This window comes from Python bivittatus, unplaced genomic scaffold (assembly GCF_059951505.1).
Source record: "Python bivittatus isolate LINGU-HERP-01145 unplaced genomic scaffold, Pbiv_v1 ctg000700_np1212, whole genome shotgun sequence".
NCBI classification, from domain to species: Eukaryota; Metazoa; Chordata; class Lepidosauria; order Squamata; family Pythonidae; genus Python; species Python bivittatus.
The window spans coordinates 79,445,810-79,468,499 of NW_028277098.1; positions in this window are offsets into that span (position 1 = coordinate 79,445,810).

Sequence of the window (22,690 nt, forward strand, 5' to 3'; positions counted from 1 at the left end):
AGGTTTTTCTTCTTCATGGTACCATTTATCATGCACCATAACTACTTTTGCCCAAGTAAAACATTTTTAAATTTGTAATTTAAAAAGAAATATTTTAAAGTTGAAAATATTTTTAAAGTTAATTTTTATTTTTAAAAAATTAAAGTAAAAACTTTGCAAACACATAAAGCTCTTTAAACATCTCTGTGCTGTTTTGAACCTCCTCAGAGAAATGGATCAGAAAATTTTATTCATTTATTTATGTAATCAATTTGTAAAGCTGCCCATCTCAACAAATGACTCTGGGTGGCAAACAATAACAAAAACAAAAACAATTACGTCGTAAATCACAAAAATTAAATACAAAAAATACATAGCAGCCTAGAAAAACAACACAGTCAACAGTGCTAATACAGCCAGCTGACAGGTCCTTTTACGCATTCAGGGCCCCAGACTCAGGCACAGAACCAAGTCTTTGTTGCCTTACAAAGGGCCAACAGGGCCGGGGCCATCCTAGTCTCTGGAGGGAGAATGTTCCATAGGGCAGGTGCTATGGCAGAAAAGGGGCACCTTCTGGGCCCCACCCACTGGCACTCCTTAGCCAATGGGACCCAAAGCATGTCCATCCTGCCGGACCAGATTAGATGGGTAGAAAGAACCAGGGAGAGACGGTCATTCAAGTAACCTGGTCTCAAGCCATGAAGGCCTTTAAAGGTGACAACCAACACCTTGAACTGCACCCAGAAGCACACCAGCAATCAATGCAACTCACAGAGTAGTGGTGTTAATGGTGCCAAATGACCAGTGCCATTTGACTACTTATGCTGCCACATCCTGCACCAGTTGAACCTTCCAAATGTTCTTCAAGGGCAGCCTCATGTAGAGTGCATTGCAATAGTCCAGATGGGAGGTCACAAGGGCATGAGCAACAGCAAGCAGGGGTCCCAGTCCAGGAAAGGGCACATCTGGCACACAACCGGAAGGTGTGCAAAGGCCCTCCTAGCCATGGCTATCACCTGTTCTTCAAGCAAGAGCTGTAAGTCCAGGAGGAGCCCCAGATTGCACGCCAGATCTGTCTGAGGCAGTGCCACCCCATCCAGAACCAAAGGTGGAAACTTCCCAGCACTGGAAGGTCCAAATACTCAAAGCCACTCAGTGTTGCTTGTGTTGAGCCAAAGCCTCTTGCCTCCCATTCAGGCCCCCACAGCGTCCAGGCAATGAGACAGGATGTACACGGCATCACACAGGCAGCCTAGGGTGGAAATATAAAGCTGGGTATCATCAGCATACTGGTGATACCTCGCCCCAAACCATTGGATGACCTCACCCAGCAGTAGATATTAAACCAGGAGGGGAGAAAAAACCGAGAACCGAGCCCTGCAACACCCCAAAAAGGAGGGGCTGTGAGCTGCACCTCTCTCCACCCCACCCACAATATCAACACAGACTGGCACTGGCCTCAGAGGAAGGAAGAGAAGCCGCATGACACTATGCTCCCCACCTCCAACTCCTAGAGCTGGTCCAGAAGGACGCCATGATTGATGGTATTGAAAGCCACTGACAGGTCAAGAAAAGCACTACCTCATCCCGCTCCCATCAGAGGTCATCCAAGAATGCAATCAATGCCATCTCAGTCTTATGCCCCAGCCTAAATCCTGACTAAAAGGGGTCCAGATAATCCTTTTCATCCAGAGTCCTTTGAAGCTGCAGGGCAAAATATTCTTATCTTGTCAATTCTTTTAATCAGACAAGTTCAGTATCCTACCCTGGCCCTCTGACTGCATCTACCCAGCCTCTAGACTGCACTCTGGCAAAGGTTTCTTGCCTAGGGTGCAGTGTTCTTGTACTTACCTTAGCTATGAGATACTGTGCGTGCTATCTTTCATTTTATAGTCATCTCTCTAGCAAGCTGCAGCCTTCCTGGCTTTCCATACTTACGTTAAATCCCAAGGGAAAGCATCACGAGGGAAGGGAATCCCTCTTACCAGACATCTTCAGTTTGGGATGTGTAGGCAGCCAGGCAAGTCACTTCGAAGTGATGGAGAGAGGAGTGACAGAAAACAACCAATGCCAGTACCAGCAGTCTTGGCAACCTCCAACAATAAAGTCAGTTCAAGAATCTCAACCATACAGAAAAACAGAAGGTAGCATAATATTACAGGTAGTCCTTGCTCAACAACCGTTCATTTAATGATGGTTTGAAGTTATGATGGCCTTGGAAAAAGTGCCTTACGACCTGTACTCACTGTTGCAAACCATCGTACCACCCCCATAGTCACATGATTGTGATTTGCAACTTTTTTTACGACAGTCATTAAGTGAATCACTGTAGTCATTAAGCATATTACATGGTCATTAAGAGAATCATGTGGTTGTTAAGCAAAAAATGTCCATTGGGGAAGGTGGATTCACTTAATGACCATGTGATTCTCTTAAAGAACAAACTGGTTAATGACTAATTTTCCAGTCTCTATTCTGGTCATTAAGCAAGGACTACCTGTATTCCATATAGCCAACAGATGTGCTGAAGATTTCAGCTTGTGTTACAAAATGCAGCTTTAAAAGCAGGTGTTTCCATGCTGCATCATAGTGTCAAATTGCTACTGTAGCCTGGTACTGCAGGAATTAAAAGTGAAATGCATTACTGTACATAGCCAACACTGTTTATAATATGACAATAGTCATCTTTGCTGATTATACAATCTCCCACATTTGGAAAATCTTTGTCGCAGCCATGACAACCCACAGAGCCAAATGCATTCATTTATGTTCTAAATTTGCTTTCAAGGGTGAAGAAACAGCTTAGGTAACCCTCAACTAAGAAATGCTGCTGTCTTAATTTGCATTTACATTTTTGTCCAGAATGGGGACCAGTAAGTATGTCACTGTAAAAGAGAAAAAAATGAGAACAAACCTCTGCAGCAACCCCCAGTTTCATTTTAATGCATAGGTATAGTATATGGTATGAAAAAAGTGAATATTTATTTCTATGTGTGAATTTAATTTGCTAATAGAGTGTTGGAAATTCTGCTCAGCTGCAGATTACCCTTTGTACAGATTGCAGCAGCAACGAAACCCTCTTTCTTTGACTAATGTAACCCAGATCAATTAATCACCCTAATGCTTTAGAACAGAGATAGCAAACTTTTTTCTTCCAAGGGCTGCATGACCTTAGCAATAGTAAAGTTGGAGCTGATATGGTAGGCAAGGTTGAAGGTAGGAAGAGGTGGAGCCAGAGTCAAATTGCTGTGGGACACCCATTCCCTCTGTGAGACATTCTTCTTTCTCCAATACAAATTTTATTCTCCCAATCAGATGGCTCCTGGGAAGGAATAGAAAGTCCTCACCATTGTTCTGACTTGCTCCTTTGACAATGGACTAAGGACTGCAGGTTGTCCACCCCTACTACAGAGGCTGCCCTAACTAAATTGTTGTATAATAGTCCTGATGCAGCTATACTTGGAAATTATGTATTGAATTCCTGCTCAGGGTGGTCTATGAAATAATTCACATTGTCAAGGACAGAAAACACCATTGTGAAGTTTATTCTATTTTAAACATTAGCATTTTTATTGCATTTTATAGAATGTAGGTGTAATGTAGCAATATAGAGCAGTCACTATGTTTGACAACTTTAGAAATTTTCAGACACAATGCATAGAAGCACAAGGCTGTCTTTTCCCCTTGGGCAATAGAAGCGTTGTTGAATGATGTGTTTTTTTCTCACTATCATGTGGACAATTAAATTTGGGGAAAATGCAGAGATTATCAGGAATCTTTAGATACAGACAAAATGTGGCATGACAGGTGAGACCGACACATCTGCAAAATATGCCTAACAAATTGCAGAAATTGCTGCTCTTCTACTCATGGCCATACATGCAAAAGTTTATAATTGTATATCTTCATATCTCAAGAGCACTTATTGTTTTTCAACAAAATGTTTGGAGGTTTGTTGCATTCCTGCACTAGAATAGACTTTTCAAACTGAATTTCTTCACAAAGTACCCCTGCATATCTTGAAAAGTTATCCCTGGTTTTCAAACTTCTGAGCACAAAGATTAGAAAACCAAGATCTTCTTGCTGACTGCTCCTGAACAAATGCATCGAATCATAGAATCACAGGGTTGGATGGAACCTTGGAGGTCTTCTAATCCAACCCCCTGCCCAAGGCAGGAGTCCTCATACCATCTCAAACGACTGTCCAATCTTTATTGGACAAATGGTTGTCCAATGCTATCTGCAGACTTAGAAGTAAGTTCTCCACCTAGAACTACCATTATCTATATTATCCTGCCCACAAGGAGAGACCAACCTCAGAAGCTTTTGATATATTTTCAAGACATAGTAACCTGATGGGTATCAGAATCAGCTACTTTTTAATCCCACTCCAGAACTATAGAACTCTCACCCTACGAAGGTCCTGGTGTACTACTTTTAAGTGGATCAACTATGTGAACCAGCCCTAAACTTGGAGCGATTATTCCAAATTAGCAATAATAAAGTTGTAATTAATTGGGCATTCTGACTGGAAGTTGTTTCCTTGAGTTGTACAGTTTGTTGTATAGGATCAATGCAACTGCATCTGATACACTTATTGCCATACTGGCATGAAGGAACCTATTTATTTATTCTTTCCTTTAGGTGATGTATATTAATTTCTTTGTTAGATTTATATCTCATCTCTTCTCCCAGAGCTCAGGACAATGAACATAGCCCTCCCTCCTCCAATTTTACCCTACAACTACCCTATACAGTAAGTTAGGGGGAGAGCCCAAAGTCACCCAGTGATGTTCCATGGCTATGGATGGACTGGAGCCTGGTCCTGGTCTGCATCTGAATCACTGCACCACACTGGACCAAAAGAAAGAATGGTGAAGAAAGGACACCAGTTCTCTTTCTTCAAAGAAACCGGGGTTTATAAAATTTGATAAAGTTCTTTTGAAATGAGAAATCCTTTTATACTGAGCCAGAGTAATAATATGTCCAATCCAATGCTGTCAGTACAACTCAGTCTGTATTCTACTCCTCCTAAGGATCACAAACTCATCTTTTTCCATTCTGCTGCTTAAGATCTTTATCTAGATATACAAGGGATATAAAAATTCCTTCTCCAGTAGTAATGGTGTGGGGGAAAAAAAAACTATGGAACATATACAATATTGAAAGGAGAAAAGGACACAGCAAGAAATTTAAATTGTGGATCTGGCTGGCAAAACATCTATTATTTTTAAAGAAATAAGACTGCAGTGATAAGTTCTTTTTACCCATATTTACTTTAAAAATAATGAAAACGATCATAGCATAAAGCATGTGATACAAAAAATGTGTGATAGTATGTTATTGTTAAATCCCACTTTTTTGAAAACTCAGTAGAGTAAAAAAAAATTCATCTGCAAATGGATGCTCTGGGAATAGCTCTTTTTATTTAGTTTGGGCATTTTAAAGTTTAGGTGAGATTTTAATCTTCTGCTTCTATCAAGGGATGTATAGTAATAAATGATCTGGTAGCCCATGAGCAATAAAAATTATAATTCCAATTACATCCCCCAAAGAAAGACTGAAGGAAAGAAAGGCAATAAATTTCTCAAGTTCAGAAAAGGCTTCAGCTGCATCTAGTCAATGCGAGCTAACGTTGTGCTTATAACCATTAATATCTTCCAATTAGTTCTTAATTATTAGCCTGGTAACGTCAAAGCGAGAGGAATTTTCTATTATGACAGCTTGAGTCTTAGAATGTGAGATATTGGTCTGCTCAGTGCAGAGAGTGAAGGCAAGGCAGATAAAATGTAATAATTAATTAGGTACATTGGAAATGGAATGAAAAATACTTTTACAATGATGTAGCTGAGCTCATACATTAACTGGAGCATGTTGCTTTAATTTCGGTTGAGGTCCACGTCCCCCTCCCCTTTCTTTTCCACAGAGGCTTTCTAATTCCTTTTTCATTAGTTTTGGAGCAGAGATAAATTCCAGCAGAGTTAATGTGGTTTTAGATTGTGTGTGCGGAAATGCTAGAGTCATTTTAATACACCTATTTTTGTACCTGCAGAAGTCGAATCTCTTTGTTATCTTCACTGCCGCTGTTTAGTAATTCTGGGGAAGGTTCAATAAATTCAAACCTTTGCAAAAATAATAGCATGCATGGTCTAACTTTAAAAAAAGTAAACAAACAGAAGCAGGGGAACAATAGAGTGCAGCAGGTGATAAGTGAATAAAAAGAATGCCCCTAAAGCAAGTAGTTCTGGTAGAACAAAAAAGAAAAAAGAAAAAAAAATCACCATTTGTTTCTTTAAATACATTTTTAAACCAGAGTAGGAGCCAAAATCAGAATCCCCAGTGGTACCTTATTTTATTTATTTATCAAGTTTATATAGCTTATATTTTGGTGCCATTCTTTCCAATCAAGTCAAGACAATTCTTTCATTGCTCCAGGACAAAAAATTGTGCCAGTCCCTCTCTACCACCTTGTTAGTAAAACAATAATAACAACAAAATCAATAGCAACAGCTAAACAGGTGCTGCCCTTTCATAAGCCTAAAAATCACATTAATAAGGCAACAGATTGTTGAATCCTTGCTTAGCATTTGTTTCAGCTTAATTTATGTTCTGCTTTTTCCCGGTGGACTCTGCACAATGCAATTTACTCAACTTTAACAACTTTAAGATGTGTGGACTTCAACTCCCAGAATTCTCATCATTAAAAATACAGAAACTGAAATAGAACAAAATCAACATACTAAATTAATATTGTCATAATGGTGCAACAATGAAATGGTTAAATCATATGTTAGAAAGCAAAATTAATACAGGAAGAGGAATAGTTACCCCAACTCCACAGCTTGTGTTGGCTTTCTGAAGCTCCAAAGAGCACAGAGACCCACAAAATTTCAATTACAATAATAATTTAGGACTGGGAAGGGTAGGAGTCTTCTTGCCAAGCTAAAAGGTTTATAGCTGGCTGTCTTAGGAAAGATCCATGCATAAAGGGAACACTTGAGACTAGCATGTGAACTCCATCCTTGTAGCACCCATTACTCTATTCTGTAACAGAACACCTAGGTCTAGTATGCCGAAGTTATTGATTCTAAATATAATAGATTCAGATCTGTAAATACCATGAGAGCAAATGAAGAGAACAAAAACAGAAATGAACACGCAGCACTATCGTTCTTTCAAAAAACTTAACCATGAAAGACAATAAACTAGAACTGTCCTTACCAGTCATATGAATCAGAGGTGGTCTACCATTGGCATAAATCCAAGTTGCAGTAGGGCCTCTGGTTAAGGAAATTGTGCCAAATTGCTAAGCAAAGAACTTCTGCATTTTTTCGCTCAGTTTTAATTCAGTTAAATTTGCTTTAGAATTCTTTCAGGAAAAGTTCATAGAAACTCTCATACATAAATGCAATGTTCTTGCACTTATATAATAACGTAAGAGGTGGGTGGGAAAATTTCCTCCTTTTCATGGTAAAATCCCCTTTCCAAGAGACTGCAGCCTCCCTACCTTCTATGAAATCCCAAGGGAAAACGTCATGAGGGAACTCCTTCCATTAGCTTTCACAGTAGGTGTGCTATTGTCCCCACTAAAAAGGAATTCTGCCCTTGAGAAAGTTGGGGGGGGGGTCCATCCCTTTGGAGAAAGCATCTGTGCACACAAGTTTGATGAAAAGCTCAAAAGGTCATTGCGCCCAGCATTATTCCAAGTTCTGGAACAGAAAAGGAATTCTTGTCCCTGCTATTCACATGCTACTTATCTGATGGTGGAAGCACCCAGGGGGAAAAAAATCTGTGTAAAGTAGAAGAGAGTTTTTGGGCTTTTCCCTTGCTTTTCTGGCAACTAGCACCAATAGCTATACCATCCTATTTTAAATGATTGCTCAAAAAAATACTCAGAATAATGACGTTGGTAATCATTTCCACTTTGGACACTGTGTTCTGTGGTAAGGTAATTGGTGCTTTTTAATGTCAAGCAAGTCAGGATATTTAGCTCTGCTAAACTAAGTAACTAAAGAACTTCACTCTGTATATTGTGCTTGCTATTAGGAATGAGCCTCACAAAAGAAATTAGCTTATATAAATCCTTTAAAAAAAGAAAAGAGAGTAACCAAATAAGAAACACAAATGTTCCTTAATCATTATAATTATTTCAGCGGTGCTCTTTAATTACTTTGCCTAATGAGCCAGCGTTCAGTAACAGGTAAAACCCCAGCTGAAAGGTCCTATTTATTTTATTTTTGCAGTTCTGATTCTACAGGTAAATGCTGTTGGGGGAGGGAGAGAATAGTCTCAATTTTAATATAAAATTAAATAGGATCATAAGCTTTATTGTGCAGTTTTATAGTCAATGCACCCATGCAAGACTATTATTATTTAATCTAGGGGCATCCACAGGGAGAAGGGAGAAAGGGGAGCAAAAGCAGCATTGTGGTGTCTCTACAAAAGCTCCCCCCCCTTTGTATGTGAGTTGTGACATCACATGCATATATGAAAGGGCCAGAGCTTGCATCACAATGCTGTAACACTGCTTTCATCATTCTGATGAAAATCTTTGATTCTGCGGATACCTCTGACCTCATCAGCTCTTAGTGTGTCTTATAGTAGAATTTTTTTAGAGGTACATTTGAACCAGAGACCACAAGACATTGCACAGAAGCACAAATTGGTCTAACGGCCTAAACAAGAATGGGACTACAGTCCCTCTTTATAGGGAAATTAGACTATGCATGTGGTTAGATATAGCACCAGGTATTTAATTAGATACAACATATCTTGTGCCTAGTGAGGTCAGTGAAGCCATTAATGTGCAACTATGAGATAATGAGGCAGGACTGGAAAGGCAGTGGTGGTTATGGAAGAACAAAGAGTCAGTATTTCATGAACATGATTTTTTTCCTAGGAAGTTACTTTCTTTGCTTTCCCAGAACAATTATCTTTTCCCAGCTGAATAACAACATTTTTGGCCCTCTAAATGTTTTTATGGCTGGGCTGCCAGTTTTAGTTTTTAGGTTTAGTTTTAGTGCTTTGTAGAGGGGGTAGTTGCCTGATTTGACACCATAAAGCTGAGACAGTGCTTTGTTTTCCCTGGAAAGATGTATTTGAGTTAGGGGCTTTTAGCTTGCCCTCCCCATTCAATTCTCTTTCAAACATTCTTCCTTCCATTGATGAACTATTCTATTGAGAAACGTTGCATTGGAAATAACATCTGACACCTAAAGAGAACAACCAGTTTCTGACATGCAAATGACCATTTAATCCTCTCCTCATCCAGTAATGAACATTAACATTGTGAACACATCAAAAACCATTTAAAAGAAAAGCTTTGGACCTCACACAAGCACGAGTCTACTCATCCCTCTGCTGTTTATTAAAGCATCAATGTCAAAACATGTTGATAGAAATACTTCATATTTAAGTTGGCATAATCTTGGGGTTATTTGAATGTATCTGGGCATGGAGAAAACAAAGACCAATCCTGGTAATATCACCACTGTTACCTTCTTGAAAATACAGGAAAATAAGAAACCAGAATGAAACACAGTTATCTAATGATAATTTTTAATTTTAAAAAAATCAAAGTAATTAGTCCTTGCTTTGGAACTGAATTTCTGTGAAGGTAGGGATTTCTAAATTATAATTCAAACCCTCTTGCCAGAGAATAATGCCTAGTAAACATTGATAATTAAACTGATTTTAAATATGACAATAGAACTTTATTATTATACTTAAACTTTATGTATTGTAGAACTTTTTACAGAGCTTTTAGTATCAAGGAAATGCTTGAATCTAAAGAATGCAGGTTAAATTGAAGCACTAGCTAGCAAAGCAATATTTTCTAGTCCTCTATATCTTGCCTTATATGCATGTCTGCTCAAAGACAAGAGTAAAGAGACAGGACCTGACACTGCCATCAGGACAAATCAGGAATCTCTTAGATTTTTTATTCATAGCAGGATTTGAGTTCCAACAGACGGAAAGGTCACTGAAATCTAATCTTATTACTATCCTTTTTGAACATTGGATGAACGGATACAGGAAAGCCCAAATTAAAGTTTCTGAAGACTTTTTAAGGCAGTCCATGCATAACACATTGCAGTCATTAAGCTTGGACATTAGTAATTGTAAACCACAATGTATTTTGTTTGCCAGTTTGTTTTGGGAGTAGTATGATATGCAAACCCATTTATTATGGGACATAGTAGTTAACTGTCATTGAGTCAGGTTCAATTTCTAACAACTGTATGGATGACAAATACTTGCTATCAAACCTGGTTCTAATAATAGCTTATAGGTTTTCCAAAGTCATTTGGGTAAACCTTTTGATCCTGTCCACCCACATTATCAATTGTGTTGTCCTTTATCTACTTCCCTCACCCTTGCCAAGCATAAATAATTTTTTTCTAGTCTGTCATAATTTTATATCACAAGCTGAAAGTATGTGAGTTTCTGCTTGCTGATTGTCATCGTAAGGGGTTGATCCATCTTGCTCCTAGACTGATTGACTGGTTCTTCTTGCAGTCCATGATAGTCTTAGTAACTATCTTTAAATCTATTATCTGAAGGCATCTAATCTTTCTCTGCATCCAGCTTTCACAGCCATATGTTACTACTGGAAAAACCATTGCTTTAACTGTTCTGATCATTACAGTTATTGAAATGTCATCCTTCATGAATTTGATTGAGTTTGTGTTATTGCCTTCCTCCCTTGAACGAAAAGTACCTATCACTCATCTCCTTCATGGTAAGCAATAGTGTTGCAGAGCATAAAGACGTATGAATTAGTAAATCAAAGAAAGTAAATGTATGAAAATAAAATAAAAAGGCATAAAAAAAGGAAACACAGTTTACCCTAGTTTTCATCAACACCATTCATTATATCTCCCCATACTTTTCTATCCTGGCAAACTATTGTTTCTTCCACCATGTCCATACATTGCTTCATCCATGGCATTTTGCTCTTTAAACTTTTCACCTCTCTCCTTCTGAAGATCTCATCAAATCCATCTTATCACAACTTTCTCATTACTACATATGTACACTTCTGAAGGAACCCATTTCCATTGCACTCAGTATACTTTAATATTCCTCCTGACATATTCACCTCTCATTTTTATATAGCAAAGTAGGCACAGAAAGAGCTATTTTAGTTTCTTTTGACAAACATTAATTCTTCATAACATACTGTATATTATGCACTACTATTCTACCAGGGCTTTCGCATCTGAAAACTTCTCCATCCAATTCCTAATCTTTAATAAGAATTTTACCAAGCTACATATTCATCTATTCCTTGTAATGTTTGGCCTTTTGCATATAAAAGTACCTACCAACAAAGTTCTAACATGTCTAGAAACATTTCTTATACAGTGATTCATACATATATTTAACAACTAATACATTTCATCATACATCCTTGTGTCACTCCCTGCTTAAACCTGAACCATTCACAAAGCATTCTCCTTAGTCTCACACAAGCTTTACTTCCATTACATACTACTGGTGCAATTAGCAACCAACCCTCAATTCCATATTCATGCAAGACATTCTATAATACAAGCCTATTCACTTTATCACACACTTAACACATGTACAATAAACTTGCTTTCTTACATTCATGCATTTCTCAGTGACCTGCTACAGAGGAAAAATCTGCACACACCTGATTGGCATTAAGCCCTACCACAATTTGCAAACTTTCTTTATTGTCACTTCTAGAGTATTTCAGTCACAGTTCTGCCAATCACCTTTTCAGCACACTTAACAGATTAATTCTGTAATTTTTGCATTCACTTTTGTTACCTTCCCATAGTATAGGGAAGCTATCATGGCATTTTACCAATTATCAGACAAAGATGTTCTATTCACCTGCCCAAATTCAAAAAAGTTCGATAAGCAAAATATGCTCATATTTTATTATTTTTCCAATTACACCATTTATTCCTACAACTTTACTATTTTTCAACATTCTTTCAGCATTTATGGCTTCCTTTTTCTTAATTTCTTTCTTGATAACATGAAAGTATTTGTTTCAATCCTGCTGTTCGTCAAAGACCTATAATCCCCATGGAGATCTCTAAAATATTCCTTTCAGATTCCTTCACTTCAGATTCATCCCAAATCATTTCATCACTTTTATTTTTAATTCAATTCACTCTGCTGGATGCTCCTTTTTTTAGCCCTCTTCACCTACTTCCAAAAATCCCCATTTTTTGCAGCAATCATTCTCATATATGCATTTTTCTTCTCCTTTTTACATTCCCCACCCTTCTGTGATATTTCTCTTTTCTCTCTGTACCAATCAACTTCCACAACCTCTTTCCTTATATCTACTTTCCATTAATTCTGCTAGGAGAATAGTTTATCTTATAATACTTTTTTCATATACTATGCAAGCTTTCTTATCTTGAAGCTCATTCTTGTTTCTTCCACTTCTTTCCTTTTCTTTCATGTCCATTTTTTCACAAGAGCCACTCTTGACACTTCCAAAAATTGCATGACCCGCATTGAGAACTTATCATCCTTGTATCCTTCACTGATTTGTTCAATCTTTCATCATAAACCATCAGATTAATCATACTTTTAAATTGGATTCATTCATTTGCCATGTGTACTTTTAATCACTTTAATTTTTCAGCACAGTATCTATTTTTGTTTGCAAAAACAAAAACAAAACTAACTATTTCCTCATTTTAATGTTAAGTGTGGGTAAGAAATTTTGGATACAACAGTGGGCAGTGCATTAGAAAATACAGCAAACCATTTTCAACCACAATTTAATGCTCTCTCTTTTGCTTACTTTGCTCATATTCCAGCTAACTTTGTGATGACTGGCAAGTGTTTTTTTTTAAGTTTCTGCTTTTAAAAATTAAAATCTGTCTGTGTGTCTGTTTGTTTGTCTATCTGCAACCACCACATGTAGACAGGGCTGCCTAATTCATCCCAAGTGCTTTCCTTTTTGGCAGGTAAGCATGCCTGTAGGAAGTGAAAAACAGAACCTGGAAAACGGGTCGCTTTTTGGAAATATTGTGCAGGCACAGCTCCACTTTGTGGCTGCTTCTTTCTTTCAACTCTGTTTAAAAACCAGAACGAAGAGTTAGCTGTTGGCTGTGCCTTGTCTAGGCTGGACAATGTATGAAACATGGTTAAATGAAGCAACTATTCTAACAGAGATTAAATTCTCCACCTTGGCTAATGTGGAACTCTTTCCCAGTTCAGATAACTCATGAAGCCCAAGCTGAATATGAATCAGGATAACTGTTCAATAAACCATTGTTAAAAATTCTGGTTCACTTTAATGCATGAGACAGCCAAAAAGATAACTCTGATCAGGTCATTTGGGAGGAAAGAACAACTGATTTGGAAGAAATGCACCCCTTTCCAACACAACCTGGATGGAACTATCAACTAAAGAAATCCTGTTTCTCTCCATGGATGAATTATGCTGCTTGCATGGATAAGTTTAAAAAACAAATAATAAAATTAACGTTGAAAGTTGCTTCTACTGGCAGAAGCTTACTTTACTTTGCTCCACTCTTAAACAAAAGTGCCTTTTTCCCATCTAAACAGAAGTATGTGAATCTTCAATACTGTTAGGCAGACACCTGCCACAAACACCAGAATTCCTAAGAGGGCGATAAAAGGCTTTTTCAAAACTGCTATAAACACTAAATTGTTTTGGTCCCTTCATTATGATGAATATGTAATATTTGGATTCCCAAGTGCTTAGACATTGAATATATCAGGCTAGAAAAATGATAAAGAAATTGCCCATGTGATGCAAGTTAATTTTTCAAGGAGTACTCAAATCTTTTGGTTGGGCTAAATGCATGCAAATTCATGCATTCTATGAATCTATGGCACATTGCAGTCACAAGGAGATCAGAAGTCATGCACATGGAAGGATAAGGTAAAGGGCAACAGCTGGAGACATGAGTATCAAACCAGACAATAACAACTGATGGTCATTTTTATTAGATGTATGAACATTTCCCAAGGTCAGAAATTTACACGTTATGTCAACAAGAATCAGATGTTAAGGTCACAGGTAAACCCAAGCTCCAGAAAGGAGAAAACAGATTCCTTTTTTTCCTCCGAGATATCCAAATTACTGACAATTAAACAGGAGCGTCTGCAAGGAGGAATCAAAAAAGTCAAGATGGTGTCCATGACCACACAATTAAAGTCCACCCCTGTATTTACCTGGATCACACTCAGTGTGCCTAAAAAGGGGGCAGAGCTTTGATTGCACAGTCACAACTATCATTTTGACATTTTTGACCCCCAATCTGTCTCACACACAGACCATAGATGCCTCTGCAATTAAATATGGTTGTACAAATACACTCCTTAACTCAGTTCACCAGTGGTTATTTATCTACTGTAGAGCTAGGAGGAGAAATAGGATTTCTTATTTATGGCAACTGAGTTAGGGAGCTGGAATTTGGTAGCCTAAATCAATATGGCCCAAAAGAAAGGTTACAAAGTTCCTAGTTTCCTTTCCTTTCTAGGCAAACAATTCCTTCTTCCCTCTTGCTTTGCAACTTTAATATTCTATATATCCTACTTTTTATCATTTTCCCTTTCTTCAAGGTAGATTTTTCTTGTAATATAAGGACTACAATCCTAGATTTTATTGATAATTGATTTATAGCAAGGTAGATCATTTGGAAAAGAAGACTGCACAGAGTGCTCGATTTTGTGCCATATTTTATCTTTAACTTCATAAACAGCACCCTTCCCACATAGGCAAATTCAGATTTTGTTCTTAGAAACAGTATGTGTTGAATTCATGAGTTCAACAATTACTGAACTAAGCCATTGCTTTCTTAATATGTCCTTTACTCTTAAGTTGAAAATGCATTTTCATTCATATTTTGGAACAATTAAGCAGACTTTAGGCACATATACCTGGCATAGTATCCCACACAAGTATAGATACCAATAAATGAATGCTATTTACAACAGCTACAAGAAGCCTGAGAAACAGTAAAATTCATGTGTTAGGCCCAAGAACCAATTTCTTTTGGAGCCATTATAGAAGATAAGGAGTTAAGCGTTCACTTTCTATGTCCTGTGATGCACAACTGTCTCATAGCTGCTAGTTACATAAATGGAATTGCCATTGTACCTATGATATTCTGAGTGTAACCTCCCAGACAGTTGAGTGGATTTTTCCCCTGTTAAATGAGGAGTTCCATTATTGGTGTAAAACAAAAACAGAAAATTAAATACCACAATATCAGGAAATGAGACAATGAGTAATTTCTGCTAGTTTAATTTCCAAAACGAACCTTGACTCATTCTGACTTTTCAAAAAATTTCTACTGTGTTATTCAGAAAGCAGAGCTGAAGCAAATTGCAAATGTTAAAACAATTTTAAGGAACAGCAAATAACAATGGCAATCTAGCACACACAAAAAATACCCATCAGCTTAAAAGCAGCAGAAACAGCAGGCAAAACATATTTTCTTTATATGAAAGTATCCAGAAGGAACTGAATGGAAATATAGATGGTAAGCTGTGTTGTTTTCGGGGGAGGGGGCTACTACAAAAATTTAATTGAATACATTTTATCATTATTAAATATACCTACCTAAAACTGTGGACCAAGACACTTGAGAGTAAATCCCATTCAACTCAATGGATTTACTTCCAAGAAGTCACACATCTGCCCCATGATACTCACATTTTCCTATTTTACACATTTCTTAGATAAGTATTTAAGAGCTTAGTTACTTTTGATACTTCCTGCTGAAGGTACCGGAGTTAGCTTCCAGTCCACACAACCATTCACCCCCATCTGCAATATATTTGCTCCTTACACAAACATGCAGAGGCACACAAGCACACACAAATTTCTGCTACCCACTCATTTCCTTTCTCCTTCCCAGACACACACCACACACTTCATCTGTATTCACGTTCATTATATCACATTTGAACAGGCTTTCAGCTTCACTTAAATGTGTTTTAGAACAAATAAAAAAACTTAAATTGATTCATGCAGATTTGCTGCATTTTAATTACGGACTGTGTTTTCAAGTGATTTAAAGGCTGATAAGAGCTTGAATCAGCCTGAAATTTAGAAAGGGAAATGAGAAACATGACATTTTGAAAAGGAAACCAATTTTCTCCAACTTAAACTGTAGCTCACATAAACCAAATTATAAATATACTGTGTGACTGTAATGCTACGGAGAGCTGCTCATGGAAATATGATTAGTAGCGCAATTTTCTCAGAAGTTTCAATGGCTTCCTTATTCCCTTTGAAGCCATTTTTTTTTAATGTAGCCAAATTCAAGCAAACCCCCGTATTTTCAGAGGAAAATGGCAAATCCAATATGGGGTAGCTGGAAGCCTCTCATCATAAAACTTCGTTGTGGCACAGACAAAGATTAGCAGCAGTTCTCTTTGCTGGATCCTCAAAGAGCTCAAGATGAATTCAAGATCTGCAAAACGTTATGTGCATTCAAACCAATATATGAAAAGATTTTGACAGATGTGCAATGGGTTCCTAGAAGTACATCCCAGTTAAAATTCAAGTTCAGTGAAGAATTAAACATGAAAAGTTTTTTTCTTTCAAAATAAGATCAAAGGTGGAAAAAAAGAATACAGCTTTCTGTAATATGTTTGTTCCTTGCAACAATATTGTCTTTTAAGGCAATTTACTGCTTGCATTTGTCAGGAGAGTAAAATAGGACTGCCAGATCTGGGCTGAAAAAGATTCACATGATTATTAGATTTTATTTTATTTTATTTTATTTTATTTTATTTATTTATCAAATTTATATACCCTCCATCTCACCACAAGTGACTCTGAGCAGCGTACAACAATCAAATAAAACCGCAATATAAAAATAACCATTATAAAAACAATCATTATAAAAATTTAAAAATCATTAAAAAAAAATAGAATATGAAAACCACAAACATTGGTACCAAAGAGGTAAAGTTCTGTGACTGTTTGCTTCCATCTAGTGGTCATCCTTATTTTCACAGCCCTGATCTCTTAACCTTGGGTAAAAATCAGCTAGTTTAAATATAACTGCCTGATCCTACCAGGTCCCAAGAGAGCAAGTAGAAAGGTGGGAAAGAACCCATTTAAAAAAACTTTTCATTCTGCCAAGCAAATCTTACCAAAAAATGACCACAGGCATTTTAATATTGAAAAAGATTCCATCCATAACCCTCTGGATAGGAAAAGGGAACCACAATAACACTCCCAAGCTAACAACCTGCTTTCTATGCAGCTGGAGGAAAAGAGGGACTTTTAAAGCAATTATTTGTTTGACTTGGAAGCACAGAACATAACTGAGCTGAGAAAACGCCAATAGGCATTTCGGCTGTGAGCTGTGTCTTTCCGTGCTTCCTTCCTGTGTTATCTATGTGTTACAAAAGCACTTCTATAGAAGAGGGTCAATGGAAATTGCCAGGCACACTGCCTCATCTGCCATTCTTTAAAAAGGACTCATCTAATTAGACTTTTCCAGAGGTGACAGTACCTAACTGACCTGGACTGATTTCAAAAAAGCTAAACAAAGATAGTTCAAGTAGCTGGATGGGATACCAGCAGAAAATCTCATTGTTGTAAGCTAGATAACTCTCATCTAAGTACTGACTAGGTATGACCTTACTTAGCTTATCAAGAGTAGCCAAAGTCGGACTTCCAGAGGAAGAAATGGTGGATTGCTCCAAAAAGTGGAGCTGACAACCACAGTAGAATGAAGAACCGGTGAGTAGACTGGCTCTTTGATAATTCCTCTCTGGATAAGAAGAGGACTTGGGATCATCCACAAGTGCTCTAGACTGCTTCTCATGAGGAGACTGCAAGATAGTTGTCTCTGGCAGGTTTAGAGTTCTGGGAAATGAGGGAATAGCCATCTTGCTCAAACCATGGTCAATGCCTTTGATAGGATGCTAAGTTCGCATAATTCCTTTTCTAATCACTTTCAGAAATTGCTTGTTAACTGCTTTTCAGCTATTAGGAACCTTTGGATCAACAAGTTTTACAGCAGTGGGTGGGTTTCCTTCAATCCTTAGAGAAAGAAAGTTTTAACTACAAGTTTAAGAACTTTAAAAAAAAAATTGGGGGGGGGAATAAACAGCAAAAGGATGATTAAAACTTTGATTTAGAAAATTACAGATAGACTAAGGGTCCAGATAAATTTGAAATAAGATTTTGGAATTAATTATAAAGAATCCTTCCCATGGGAAAATGCTTTTGTTTTGAATTTTTTAATAAAATATAATAAGATTTTAAAAATTGGACATGAGGGAACTAGAGGGCACTAAAGATTACAATTAAAGGAGAAGAACACATAAACTTGACTTACAATTACAAAATGAAGCAAAATATTCTAATGTTGGACAAATTGAAGGATATTTTTGAACAATGGACCTAGAAGTTAATTTTAAGAGTGTCTACCTCTATAGATAGAAAGTATTTAAAAGATCTTGTGGGAAGAGAAACAAATTCTACCTGACAAGATTGAGACTAAGTTGAAAGTGGATTCACAAATGACAGGCTACAAGAATGACATGGAAGAAGATGTTACACTGGACATACAAAAGAAACTGGCTGAAGTCTTAATAATTAAAAGGGATATACAAACAATAAACCAAGAGAGTGACAAGTAATATAATTTTCCTATACTGGATTTACAGAAGAGGCTTGTGAAAGTTTTGAAGGATCTTGTGAGAAGGGACAAAGAAAAATGAAAAGAAATCAAGTTTTTTTGACATTATTTGAATGAACTTTTAAAAATTATTTTAAGATTTTAAGATTGTTAGAAGTAAAAGGAAGGAATATAAAGTTGGTTTATTTGATGAATAAATTTCTGGTAACCCTTACTGGACTGAATAGCATCAGGATGCTATAGGGCTTCTGCTTACATAAGTCTACATGCTTATTGTTATCTAGCATTATTTTAAAAATAAATAAATAATTTGGATGATGTAACTCCAGATATCATTTTGTACTTTTTCATATTATTGAATTTATTATTGTTGTGCTTTATTACCTATTCTGTAAACTGCCAAGAGTCCAGTTGGATGGACGAGGTACATACATTTCATAAAACCCACAATTAAACAGAGATTTTTAACAAATAAATAAATTACCAAGAATTAAATGTGTATTGAAAGAGATTTTTTGGTGGCCTTTTAAAAAATAAACTAGGAGGAATAGATCTATTTATTTCTGCAGAGAGTGCATTCTAAAGAAGATGTGACCTGAGTTGACACAAAATGAGCCTAAGGCATAGGTTTTTTTGTTTTGTTTTTTAATCCTCTACCATAAAGCATGCCATTTATCTAATTCTGAAGAAGCAGTAGCCATGCAACCACTGGTACTGTATGTTTATATGTACATATTTAGTAAACATATTTGCCCATTGCCACAATCTTCCCTTTCCATGCTTGATTCATGGTTTGCTAACACCTGTCACATACCTTCTCCAGGGTCATCTCTGTGATTCTCTACAGGTTGTGACATTCTTTGCAGCTCTGAACTTTCTTTTGGCCACATCAGCAGCTGGATAATTTTTTTTTGGTTTTAATCCAGCCATATCATAAATACCTGTGCTACTCATACTTGCTCCCTGCTGTTCCCCAATAGCTCATTGGATACCTTCTGACCTGGAGGGTTTATCTTTCAGTACCATATTGATGCAGTCCTGGCTGTGAATGTCCATTTAGTTTTCTTGGCAGAGCATGATGGGTTGCTATTTCTTTCTCCATGTTTAAACTGACTCCTCTTTTATGATCTTTAAGTCCCATGTGTGTCCCTTCTGGGAGTATACACTCCTAAAGCTCGTAATACCTTCACAGCTAAAAGGTCATGATCCATGATGGGGTATTTAAGCATAAGCCAGCTTAATTATCTACTCTGGATAAACTTGTTTTATCATTTTATTGTTTTACTGTTTTATGATTATTTTATAGCTATTATTTTATTGTTGTTTTAAGAGTTGCTTAAGATGGGTGGCCAATAAATAAATAAAATAAACTCAGAGTGAGAACAATATTTTGGTTTGAATAACTCCTATACAGTTTTGGTAACACATGATTTCCCATTTCCAGTGGGGATAACATGACATTTTCAATACTGTCACTTCTCCTTTTCCATGTCTCATAGTAACCATGCAGATTTTTTGCCAGCTTGCTCAAAAGCAAGCATTTCAGAGTTATTTTAATGAAGTGCATTTTAATGGGTTTATCAGTGCATCTTCAATTTTAAAAAATAGTTATTTTTTAAATGAGTGCTGCATCAGAGAGTAAGAAGATTGCAGCTAACCTAATTCTGAACAGATTTACTGCCTATAAATCTTATCAATGTCATATGAGAGCATCCAATTTCTAGTCATTTCACAGTCAGATCTAACTACACAGTCTAATCTAGTTAGAAAACAAGCTGGCTGATTTTTTTTCTACTTTTGTTAATCTACTATTCCACTATAAATTAATATATACTTTTAATATTTAAAAATAGTGCATGAAGAACAATGCTAGAGAATTGCAAGTAAGTTTCATTTGAATTACTGTTATGAGGGGATGAGCAGTAATTCTTATTAGTTCAATTTGAGAATGTTCACAATTTAATTTCATCAGTTTTATAATTGGATTATGCCTGGTTAGCAATAAGGGCAGAGCATCCCTTACGGGTTCAATGCATTGTTTGAGTTACAGCTCAAGAAGCATTGATTCTTAGTATATTCTATTCTGTTGATCATTAGGAACATTAGGATTAGTGATAGCAACTCAGGGACTTCCTCTTTGTTCCTCTCTTCAGCTGTGCTCTGCTTTCCTCTGAAAATTTGTCTTAGGTTCTCCTCTTCTCTTTAACCTACTTTCTATGGGAAGAATAGAATACTTTCTTCCATTTCTTTTCTTTTCCCCCACACCAAGGATGGAAAGCTTGACAACTTTAAGATGTATGGAGTTCAACTCCCAGAATTCCCTAGCGAGCATGCTGGGTTTGAAAAACACTGCTCTAGATGCTTTTAATGGGCTTGATTCTACTCAGACATGTTAGGCTCTGCTAAATACAAAGGAGAGTGAATGAACAAGAAGATTCCAATCAGGTTTATTTCAACATTTTTCTTTATATTATTTATGTTGCGCAACACATCAGTTACTTTTTCTAAGAACTGGTCACCGCTGAGCCTACGTCATATATTTTTCTACCAACTCCTTCCAAGAGATAACAGTGGTTGTTCCCTTTCCTTCCCTGACAGTTGTTATGCACTAAGAACACAATGACACAATAAGTAGGAACATGATGAAAAGATTTGAGTTGGTTTACTAAATTAGTTCAACCTTCAGAAAGGCATGAGGTTTCCCATTAAAAGCCTCATCTGGAACAATGCCAATATTGCTTAAGCTTTGTATTCATTAATAACATGAGAAAAACTGCTTTCAGATGAGATAAAACTGTTCTAATTTTGTTTAGTGTGAAATTCTATTTAAATTCAGATTAACTGCAAAATCAACATGTATGGGTTCAGATAACATTTCTTAGCCCTCAGTTCAAATTTATGTATATTTCTCACAAATATAGTAAATTATTGAAGTTTGTATTTTTTATTTCCAGTTAATTACTGGAATCTAATATGAAAGCTAGTCTTGGAGACCACTTTCTTGTACAAAATTTGTTGGAAAAAAAAAGTCCAAGACCATACATAGAGAACATGAAGTTTCACTATCAAAGATAATACAACTTTTCTATTCAGTCAAGAACTTTAGAAACAGATAATTACATTGCTAGTATGTTTATTGTTGAAGATTTGGGATTTTGCCTTGCTAGCAGATTTCAAAGAACAAGCTTCACTACCAAAACTTTCATTCATAACAATGATTTGTTATGAACATTAGCGTGCATCAAATTTCTTGTACATGTGGTGTTTTGCAGATATTCCTGAAGTAGGTTAAACATAACTAAAATGATTCACAACTTTGTTGGCAGTTCACAATTCAGCTAGCCTCTCACTTTCATCTTTCATTTGCATTCCCACATATAGATGATTCATTCAGAACATATACTTTGGGCAATATAAACCTTACTTATTGTTGAATTCTGCTTGAGCTGCAAACTATAGAAGTGAGTACGTGTAGCTCAGGGTTGAACTGTGGAGTTCTTGGGGTTCTCTGAGCTTGGTTGTTTTCTTGCAAAAGTTTCGTTACTTGGCTAGATAACATCTTCAGTGCAGAGCACTGTTACCTAGCCAGGTAACGAAACATTTGCAAGAAAACAACCAAGCTCAGAGAACCCCAAGGACCCCACTGCAAACTATATCATATGCCATACATATGTTTACCAGCACATGTAGGTAGAACAGATAACCAGAACTAATCCTATGGAATGGATGTTGGATAAAGTCTGTCACATATGTACAATAAATATGCAGACTTTGACTTGTACTGTATGCCTAACTGGGTAAGGAAGCTTGTATTGGTCTGTATACACAGCTTACTCTTATGCCCTCTTATTTTCACCAAGAAAATAATTAATTACACCAACCAACTTTTCAGAAGGGGATCCAGAGTTGCTACATTTATATATACTTGTTCCTCCAACTCTACCATACTACTGATGGGGTCTGAATTTGATAATGGACCTGAGTATATGGAAGTTGTACCTGCATATGAAGACATGGGTGGGGGGCTAGCATATGAGAATGTGTGCATCTGTGATAGAAACTGTGTTCAATGTTCT